Raw genomic sequence first — 11,584 nt, forward strand, 5'->3', positions numbered from 1 at the left:
AACAGACGGTGGCCTGCGGGGACCGCGAGGTGGGGTGATGCCTCCTACATCACGCCAAACCATCACGTCTGGCAGAGCAGATCTCACAGGATAGAGATCGCGCATATCTGAATATCCAGCTTGCACCGCCGGTGCGAACCGAGTCAAAGTGGCCCAGTGGTCAGCACGGGTATTGAAAAGCTCTAACCTCAAAGCCCGATTTTCACGGTCCTTATCCTCGAGCATCTCAGCAGTGGTGCGAGTCCGTGAATCCTCCTGAGTGGGGTCAGCATAAATAGCCTGGAGATACCCTTGTGCTCCCGGAAGTGATCCTGACATATACCGGAAATCAGAGTCCCGAAATAGACCAGATCTGACTCGCATAATGGTCATCATAGAGTAGGCGGCGTCCTGCACAGCCATCTCAATAGTAACCCCGAGTCCATAGGAGCAGTGAAGAGGCTCGGTGGATCCAGGATAAGATGGAAATATCCTGACAGTGCAGAGATACTGGCTTTGATTAAAGTCTCGGAATTTCTCTTCGACCGTGTACTCAGGATACCAACGGTATCCAGCCTCAGTCATTCCCCTGACCAACTTGGCAGTATGGCCGGGTACATCTAGGCATCGAGTCAGGCGAACCACTTGATTGAGGTCGCGAGTGGCCATCTGAAAGAACAATCATAATGCAAGGGCATTAGAATTTCTAGCAAAATTTCGGCAGCATAACAGCTGTAAATGCTCAAGAAGGATTTTGAGACATTTGACAAAGGATTTTGTACACCCTCAACATCATCATATCAAAGTTCTGAATCCATTCTAACAACATAATGTGGTAGTAGAACTGAACTAGGCTTGTATCCATCAAACTTATAAGGTACTACTGATTAGTAACCCAAAGTGGCACAGACTTACAGGGACAGGCATCCATGACCCAGCTTCGAACGTGTCGGTCATCAGCAAGTGGGTCCGGGCTGTAGCACTGGGCTAGCAGGACTCCGGTAAACCGGGCTGTAGCGGGCTAACAGGACTCCGATACTCAAAGCGTGACATTTCCCCGAAGGGACAGACACAGGAACGAAGAAGGACACATGCCGGCCAGCCTAAGTGTTCCAGAGCAGTAGCAAGCTACCATGGCTCAGCGGTAACACTAGGAGACATTTCCCGGTAAGAGAGGCTACTAAAGATAAACAACTAGATAGTCAGATCCCACACATACCAAGCATTTCAATCATACACACAATATGCTCGATATGTGCAAATACAACGAAGCATCACAACATGACTCTACGACACAAGTACTTTATTTAAGGCTCAGGGAGCCATACATAACATACACAAAGGTACGGGTCTCACGACCCAACATACAAGTCATACAGTCATACAAACCAGCAGCGGAAGTAACTTGTCTGAGTACAGACAACTAGTAAAATAAAGGAGGCTTGGAAAGCCTAGCTATACTACGTGGTCCTTCACAAGCTCAGGGTCACCACCTGGGTCTTTAGCCTATTCGTTGATGTCAACGTCTACATAGAACCCATCAGAAGGGGTTGCAGCGTCTTCTGTAAAAATGTAGATTATAGCAACATGAGTACAAAGGTACTCAGCAAGACTTACATCAGATCCTACATACATGCTTAGTATCAAGAAGGGTTGGTGGAGTTATTGCAGCAAGCCAGCTTTGACTCTTGGCTAGACTATCCTACGATACTCCAACTTGAAATGGTTTTGCGCACACGAGTCCACTACTCACCACTTCAATACACTACCGAGGATCCACCTCCGTCTTCCTACGGAAGAGCCATCCTCGGCACTCACACTTATCTTGAGGCTTTTAGCAGTTTCCATTTACTTGTCTATGAACTGTATAGGCAACCAAGTAGTCCTTTACCGCGGACGCGGCTATTCGAATAGATCATGTTAACCCTGCAGGGGTGTACTTCTTCATACACGCTCTCACCACTTACCGTCGTTTACGCGACATGTACTCGGCAACCTTCAAGCGGAAGCCCAACGTGGGTGTCGGCCACGACCTACCTAATCACCTAAGCCTCCAGTCCAGGTTTATCGCCTATCCAGGTTCCATCCGCAGGGAGTCCGGCCGAGGTTTCCCATACGGCCCCGAACGATGTGAACAGGGTTCCCGAGATACCTAACGGGTATTCGGTACACCGTGCCACGTACCTACCGCATCACAGCCCACCCCTACGGTCAGCGCTGTCCACGGCCTCCAGTAGGCTACAAACACCAGAAACTACTTGCAACTCCTGGACGGAGAACTAGGGTGAATAAGAAGACGAGAGGGTCCATTGGTTTCGGGCCCAATGCATGGTAGTAGCTGATTCTTAAATCACACATACAGATCTCAGTGCTTAAGGTCGGCTTCAATGAAACAACCCACCATGTACTCCTACATGGCCTCTCATCGATACCTTTACCAAATCGTGTTCACCACACCACTCTCATTACCGACATAATCATTTCACTCTAGCCCATCACCCAGATGAACCAGACCTGACACGACTCTAAGCATAGCAGGCATAGCAAGGTAGGAACAACACATACATATGGCTCAATCAACTCCTACACATGCTAGTGGGTTTCATCTAGTTACTGTGGCAATGACAGGTCATGCAGAGGAAATGGGTTCAACTACCGTAGCACACAGCAGTTTGAATCGCGTTGTCTTAATGCAGTAAAGGGAGAGCAGGAGCGAGAACATGGGATTGTATCGATATGATCAAATGGTTGGTTGCTTGCCTGATGGTTCGATGCACTGATACGGTTCTTCGTTAGGGTAATCGCGGTACTCCTCGGAGGCAGAACCTGTCGCAAAGGACACCGACACACAACCATCACCAAACAATGTGCAACAATATGATGCATGCATGAAACATAGCAATATGAGTGTGTTGGGCTAATGCAACTAAAACCAGAAGGGTTTGAACAAATTTGAATCAAGGATTCAAATTTCAAAGTCAAATATGGCCTTTTAAAGTGCTTTTCCTTGTTCTGCTTGAAACATCAATTTAACTTGTTTGATCATGCATGAAAATAGTACAGATGGATAGATTAGATTTTTCTGGTCATTTTTCATATATAATTTGTCCAATTTGGAGTTACAGAATAAAAGTTATGAATTTTTAAAGTTTAAATAATATTCTGGAATTTCCTGATTTAAATTAAATCCAGAAAATCAATTACTGCGTCAGCCTGACGTCAGTGTGACGTCAGCAGGTCAACGGAACAGGTCTGGGTCAAACCTGACAATGGGTCCCGCATGTCAGGGTGATTATTTTAATTAAGATTTAATTAAAACTAATCCTGTATAATTAACAGGGCTGGGCCCCACCTGTCATTGACTCAGGGAAGTCAACCAGGGCCCACCCGGTCAAAGTCAAAGCCAGCGACGCCGGCGTTTAGCCGCTGGCGAGCCAGACGCGGCGGCGGGAGTGGTTTTGGCCATTTCGGCCACCAAAGGGGCCGCAGAGACCACCGGAGTGGAGCTGAGGACAAATCGCAGCTCTTGGCGGAGTCCGTTGGGGTCGGGGTGGCCGGAGTTGGCACCGGCGACGACTTTGGCGGCCACCGGGGTTCGGTCGAAGATGAACTTGGCGCTAGAGGGGTCGGTGAGGCTCGTGGAGTGGCTAGCTAGGTGCTGCGGGACTCGGTGAGTAAGATGGACACCATCTTGTGGCCGGAGTGTGGCCGGAAGCACGTCGGCGACGAGGTCCGCGACGGCGCGTGCGGGTGAGCTTGGTGTGCTCGCTGTGGTGCACGAGAGAGAGAAAGAGAGGAAGGGGAAGTTAGCCCAGCTCACTGCGGTCTTGATGGAGAGGACGGCGTGGTCGGGGACGAGCTGCTGCGGCGGCGACGGCGAAGGGGATCTCCGGCGATGGCGGTTCGGGCGAGGTTGGTGCGGCGGCTTCAGGGCACGCGAGCGCTCGGGGCTCGACTAGCTCGAAGAAGTAGAGGACGGCGGAGCTTCTGGACACGGTGGCGCGGCGTGGAGACGAAGGGGAGCATGGCTACGGCGGAGGTGCGGCGACGGTGGCGTCGGCCATGACGTGGGAGCGCGAGGGAGAGGAACTGGGGCGAATGGAGGTGTCCAGGAGGGTTGGGGCGCGACGTGGAGCTCGTCCAGGCCATCAGGGCGGCGAGAGGGGGAGGCAGGGCGGCGTGTAGCTGCGTGGCGAGCTGCGGTGCCGCCGCCGAGCACCTTGGCTGCCTGCCTGGCAAGCCAAGCAGCTCGCTGGAGCGGTGGCCGGGCTGGGCCGGCCAGGTGGGCTGGCTGGTGGGCCTGTGGTGGCGCCAGGTAAGTTTTCCCCTTTTTTTCTGTTTCTGTTTTTATTTAATATATCTGCAACTTTGTTGAATTTAATAAAATACCTAGGCAACTTCAAAAATCACCAAACTATTCCTGGCCCATAGTTGGATTATTTCCAACATGAAACATTTTAGTTTGGAGATATTTGAGCATTTAAATATTTTATATTATTTTAAATGCCCAAATTCAAATATTTATGATTTAATTCAAAAACCCTAGGATGGCCTAGGAAAATGTGCACCACTTTTGGCAGGGGTTCTGAACCAAAACAAAAATGATGGGCATTTTAGAAGGGCATTTCAGGTTCATTGAAAATTATTTTAGTAACCCTAGTTGGTTTCAGAGGGGACTGGGGGTTCTGTCATCCCCATTTCAAGTTTCTGATGAAAGAGTAAACATGATGCAACACTCTAATGCATGACTAGCTAGGGTGTGACAGACAACCCAGGAAATTCTCACACATGGACACAAAGGCAGCAAGATAGGCGATGGAATTGGGATTGAAATGGTGGAGTTGCGCCCCAAAGAAATTCAGGAACCCTCGGAAGAAAGCACTCGGCGGCAAAGAAAATCCACGATCTATGTGAGTGGCCAAGAGAACGCACTCACCCTCCTGCGGCTGTGGTTGGCACTCGGTCCCCGGAGCCTCGCCGACCCATGGGGGATCAGTCCCTCATTGGCCAGGTCGTTGAGGTCTTTCTCTGTGATGGTCGAACGGATCCAATCCCCTTGGACCCAACCCTTCGGCAGGCAGGACCTCGACGAAGATCCGCCCCGACTGGACGGTCTCCCCTTCGCTTGCCCCATCACCGTAACCTTCTTCGCGCGCTCTAGGGCCGCCGTCTTCTCCTTCACCATTGTCGCCAGCGAAGCACGCAAGAGGTGGGTAGGCAGAGCCGGGAGCAGGCACAGCAGGCGGAGGCAGAGAAGGAAGAGAGAAGAATGGGAGGGCACTGTTCAAAAAACTCTCCCCCGGCGCTTTATATAAGGACGTTTCCGAGTGGCTGACGGGTGGGTCCGAGCGATCCTGTCACATCTTGAAACAGTCGCGCACGCATGATATGTGGCGAAAAAGGCGGCACGGAGATCGAGGCGTCCATGCCTTATCCCATCCGATTCCCGCGGGCCTCCCCGCTTCGCGCGCTTCCCAAATTTCGGATCCCGCAAAATCCGCTAGCAGTAGATCAGACTGTCAGACAATATCTTTCCCGCGATCCGTCGCTCGGGAGTTCTCCAGAGTTCAAAAGTTCACTCGACAGAAGATAAGAATGGATCAAGGCGACTGAAGTAAAAGTTGACGCCAACACCGAAAGAAAAATCGCCAATCCAAGATACGACACAATCAAAGCGCAAGAAATGAGTCGGAGAAAATCATCAACTCCTTCCTCACTCGAACCTCGATCCATTCGGGGGCTAATGATGAGGATATGTACCTAGGGTATGGTCATAGACCTATCTAGGATACCATACCCAAGGACATCATCATACGAAGCTACCTTCCAGTCGACCAAGAGAAGCTCCACTCGACCAAGGGAGACTCCACTCGACCGGCTAGAAGACACTCGACCATGAAGACGCACTCGACCATCAGAAGTTCAAGATCTATGTTGTATCCAAATGGTCTGTAAATAAGTAGTCTTAATGGTCATGATGACACTTTATGTAGGGTGTTACCAGTAACGCCCGGCTTAATGTACTTTAACCCTCCTCTACGTGGGCTGGCTGGGGTCCTGGCGTCCTCTATATAAGCCACCCCCCTCCACTGGGAGAAGGGTTCGCACCCCTGTAACTCATATACACAGAGATCAGTCGACCGCCTCCGGGCTCCGAGACGTAGGATTGTTACTTCCTCCGAGAAGGGCCTGAACTCGCTAATCACCCGTGTGTACAACTACTCCGTAGCTAGGACCTTGCCTTTCCATACTTACCCCCCATTCTACTGTCAGACTTAGAACCACGACACCGCCCGCTCCACGGCGATCTGCTCCTCCGCCTGTAGGTGCTCCTGGAGGAGAGGCTGGTTGTAGGCAGCGTCGGCCTGCGCCTCCCAGAACTACTCCTCACGCATCTGCCTCACCGTGTCCATAGATTGGGCACGGGCCTCACCGATGATCATGGTGTAATGCACCGGCGAGGATGGCGTGGAGGAGGGGGTTGGCGCCGGATCATCGACTATCATGTTCTCCATTGGGACGTCGTCGTCCTCCGGCTGCCTGCCGGCCAACCGGTCGGCAGCAATGGCTGCCATCTCCTTGTGGTCCGTCGTCCGCCCGTCCCGAAGAGCAGTGGAGCACGAGGAAGCCATGGTGGGCAATAGTGGTGTGGACAGGAGAAAGGGAACGGATGCGGATGACTGCGGCTATGGCCGGCGCAGCAGTTTATATAGCAATGGTGGGCGACGGAGGGACGGACGTGTGGCGCCGGAGTAGCCGTCTTGGCAACCGGTATCATTAATGTGGGCGGCAGATGGATGGACGGACGGCACTTGTGTCGTTTGAAGGCAGAGCAATCGCTTGCACCAGGAAGCGAGGCAGGCGGCGCTCACTGTTTCGGGTGGAAAGGGCGCGCGGGCGAGGAGATGACTTTACTTGGGGACCCACCAGAGCCATAGCCTCACGTACGCAAGTGCCTCCTTATATATATATATATATATATATATATATATATATATATATATATATATATATATATAACTACAATTTATTTTGCTTCCTCCTGGTTTCCTGACATCACGGTCGCACACCATAGTCAATAAACAAGAGAATTGCACAAGAAGCGGCCGACAGCTGGGACCAAGCAGCTCGAGCAGTATTTGTGTTTTTGAGGTGTGAGCACTTCAGAGTTTTTTGATGTTTAGCCCAGATATTAATTTTTCTCCTCTGAACAACAACGAAAACATCGCTGCAGGTATTAACTGGGCGAGCTGTGGCCCATCTAGCCCAGGCCAGATATCCAGCCCAGATATTAATTTTTTTGAAGCTGAAAATGGCTAACCCAGCTATACTTTTTTTAGGAATACCCAGGCAAGGTCAGGTTGTTATTCTCCGCCCCGGTGGGCTGCAAATCTTTCCTAGGAGGGATGCATTAGGCTTAACAAGAAAATGGGCTTTAAGAAATAATAAATGGGATGTAATTATAAAAACTGGGCAGTAACTATAAAAAAGTGCACCAAACACTTAATTACTTTATAAAATATTATTTTTGGATATTGAAAATTTTAATTTCATTAATCGTTGCGAGCGCAATGTTTCGTTGGATTTTTAAGTAATATAAATTTATATTGAAATTATATTTAATCTGACTAGAAATTTTGGGATAAAAATATTTCGGATCCCATCAAAATGTGGGAAATTTTATTGAATTCTGTTTCGAACAGTTGGTTGAAACGGGCTATACTTTTAATGAACTGTAAATGGGCTGTAGTAAATTTCATTAGAATTCAAAAATGGGCTACACATTCTTACAAATCTTAAATGGGCTATAAGTTCTCTGCCACACACTTCTGGCCTTACTAAGTTGACGTGTCCCCTTAAAAGACAGAGTTGACGCGTATGCAAGCCTTTGTCAACTTATAGTCAACACACGGTTCTAGCAGCAGTGGCCATTGGATGTCCATCCAACGGATGACATGCTTCTTCTTCAATCTCGGATATTCTAGCTTCACCCGCCCAAAAAATGATTCCTCCCCCTAACATCTGGGGTGCACCATTTCGGAAGCTGGCCAGTGGGCCTACTAAGTTGACGTACCAAGGGCTTTGTCAACTTAGTCAATATAAACGATTCTAGCTGCAGTGACTGTACGATGTCCATCTAACGGTTGTCGTGCTTCTTCAACCTCTGGTCTTCTTGCTCCAGCCGCCCAAAGCAGCGCCGGTCGTGCCGACTGCTCCTGCCTCCCGTGGCCGGCTGTGCTTCCGCGGAGGCCTCACCGCCCCCTACTACTCCCACCGCTGGCCAGCCCATCCCTCCACTCACCCACACCCCCTGTTATTCTGCGGTGATGGCAGCGCAGCCGAACCAGTGAACCCTCGTACTCCTCTCCGTGTGTGCATCCACGGCCACGTCTTCCCCGGCTCCGCGTCGTCCCCTTCCTAGGCCTCGCCATCGTCCACCGCCGTGGTGCTCTCGGCGCGGCGTGGTCAGGGAACGACTTCCATCGGACATGGACTATATGTGGAGATGCTGACAGCTGGGTCCACGACAGCTGCAAGGAAGTGCCTTCTTATTATGCGCAAAATAATTATTCCTCCACTTGACAGTGGGGACCCACCGAACGGGCCACAGTATTTCGCGAAAAAAATGATTCGCCCCCAGACTACTGGGACCCACCAGCTACATCTTCACACGCAAAGAAGTGTGTTCGGGAAAAAAATGATTCGCCCCCCTGACTGCTAGGACCCACCAGCTACATCTTCGCACGCAAGGAAGTGCGTCCGAAAAAACAATTTGCCCCCTGACTGCTGGGACCCACCAGCTACACCTTCGCACGCAAGGAAGTGCGTGCGGGCAAAAAAACGATTCGCCCCCCTGACTGCTGGGACCGAGTGGCTACACCTTCGCACGCAAGGAAGTGCGTCCGGGCAAAAAAAACACAAAACAATTCGCCCCCCTGACTACTCGGACCCACCAGCTACATCTTCGCACGCAAGGAATTGCCTGACAGTCGGGACCCACCTGGTCAAAGCGTACGTAGCGTTGTCATTCTGGTCGCAAACGTGTATGTACATATATACTGGTCGATGTAGAGGCGCGCACATGTCATAGTAGAGGCGCGCACGTAGCATGTACACGTACAGCGGCCAGGGTGCAAGAAAGAAAATAGGGCCACATATATGTACATACGGGCGGGGTCTCGAACGCCTACTCGTGCATACGTACGGTTAGGGCTCGTGTGCATGGCTGGGTCGGAACGGAGAAACAGCGTCATCGTAGTGTTCATGGGGAGGCAAGGGAATGCGTCGTGTTCATTGGGAGGCAACGAAATGCTCGTGTTCATCGGGAGGCAACGGAACGCGTGGGAGCCAACCGGCTGGGTCAGAACGGAATGTGTGGTCGTGTTCATCAGGAGGGCTTGGACGGAACAGGCGATGAAAACGAGGCCTGGCTGTAGGACCTTGAAGTATGTCTAGAGGGGGGTGATTAGACTACTTGACCAATTAAAAACTTAACCTTTTCCCAATTTTAGAGTTTGGTAGATTTTAGCTATCTTAGGACAAGTCAAGCAATCATCACACTATTCAAGCAAGCATGCAAAGAGTATATAGGCAGCGGAAATTAAAGCATGTAACTTGCAAGAAAGTAAAGGGAAGGGTTTGGAGGATTCAAACGCAGTTGGAGACATGGATGTTTTTGGCGTGGTTCCGATAGGTGGTGCTATCGTGCATCCACGTTGATGGAGACTTCAACCCACGAAGGGTAACGGTTGCGCGAGTCCATGGAGGGCTCCACCCAAGAAGGGTCCACGAAGAAGCAACCTTGTCTATCCCACCATGGCCGTCGCCCACGAAGGACTTGCCTCACTAGCGGTAGATCTTCACGAAGTAGGGGATCTCCTTGCCCTTACAGACTCCTTGGTTCAACTCCACAATCTTGTCGGAGGCTCCCAAGTGACACCTAGCCAATCTAGGAGACACCACTCTCCAAGAAGTAACAAATGGTGCGTTGCTGATGAACTCCTTGCTCTTGTGCTTCAAATGATAGTCTCCCCAACACTCAACTCTCTCTCATAGGATTTGGATCTGGTGGAAATAAGATTAGAGTGGAAAGCAACTTGGGGAAGGCTAGAGATCAAGATTCATATGGTAGGAATGGAATATCTTGGCCTCAACACATGAGTAGGTGGTTCTTTCTCAGAAATGGCAAGTTGGAAGTGTAGGTTTAGTCTGATGGCTCTCTCCACGAATGAAGAGGAGGTGGAGGGGTATATATAGCCTCCACACAAAATCTAACTGTTACACACAATTTACCAAACTCGGTGGGACTGAATCAACAAACTCGATCGAACCGATTTAGTAAACCTAGTGAGCTTTAGTGATTTTTGGTGGGACTGACATGTAACTCGGTGAGACCGATTCGGTTAGGGTTAGGGCATAACGTAATCTCGGTAAGACCGATTACACAAAACCGGTGAGACCGATTTTGGTAATAAGCTTTCCAGAGAGTTGGTCAGGTAAACTCGGTGGGACCGATTTGCTCTTTTCGGTGAGACCGAAATGTTACAAAAGGGAAACAGAGAGTTTACATTGCAATCTCGGTGGGACCGATCGCTCACTTCGGTTTGACCGAAACGTTACGAAGGGAAACAGAGAGATTACAATCCCATCTCGGTGAGACCGAGATCCCTATCGGTAGATCCGATTTGCCTAGGGTTTGTGGCAGTGGATATGACATTTGAAATCGGTGGCGCCGGATAGGAAGAATCAGTGTGACCGATTTTGGCTTTGGGTTTAGGTCATTTGTGGATGTGAGAAAGTAGCTGAGGGTTTTGGAGCATATCACTAAGCACATGAAGCAAGAGGCTCATTAAGCAACACCTCATCCCTCCTTGATAGTATTGGCTTTTCCTATAGACTCAATGTGATCTTGGATCACTAAAATATAAAAATGAAGAGTCTTAAGCTATTGAGCTTGAGCCAATCATTTTTCCTTAGTATTTTGAGGGATCCACTTTCATCATCCATGCCATGCCATTCATTGAGCTTTCCTGACATATATGTCTTGGAATAGCATTAGCTCAATGAGCTATATGTTGTTATGAATTACCAAAACCACCTAGGGATAGTTGCACTTTCACTGGCGTACCGCAGAACGGAGTAAACGGCCTTGTGTTCGACCACCACATTCAAAAAGGGATCCTATTCAGCGGGAGGGGTGTGGCATACTGCAAAACGGAGGAAACAGACCTCCTACGGTGGAAACAAGGGTCCTGTTGATTGGGAGGGGTGTGGCGTACCGCAAAACGGACGAAACGGACCTCCTACGATCGAAACAGAGGTCCTATTGATCGGGAGGGGTGTGGCGTACCGCAAAACGGACGAAATGGACTTGTGTTGGAGCGCTACGGTCGAAACGGGGGTCCTGTTCATCGGGAGGGGTGTGGCGTACCGCAAAACGGGACTCCACGGGATACTGTTCATCTCCACCGTCGACCTCCTCCAGCCTCCACGGGCTACCGTCGACCTCCTCCGGCCTCCACGGGCTCCTGTTCATCCAGCCTCCACCGCGCGCTACTCCACCGGCTACTGTTCAACCACCCCTCCATGGGCACCCCTCCATCGT

Source organism: Triticum aestivum, chromosome 5B, assembly GCF_018294505.1.
Source record: "Triticum aestivum cultivar Chinese Spring chromosome 5B, IWGSC CS RefSeq v2.1, whole genome shotgun sequence".
Classification (NCBI taxonomy): Eukaryota; Viridiplantae; Streptophyta; class Magnoliopsida; order Poales; family Poaceae; genus Triticum; species Triticum aestivum.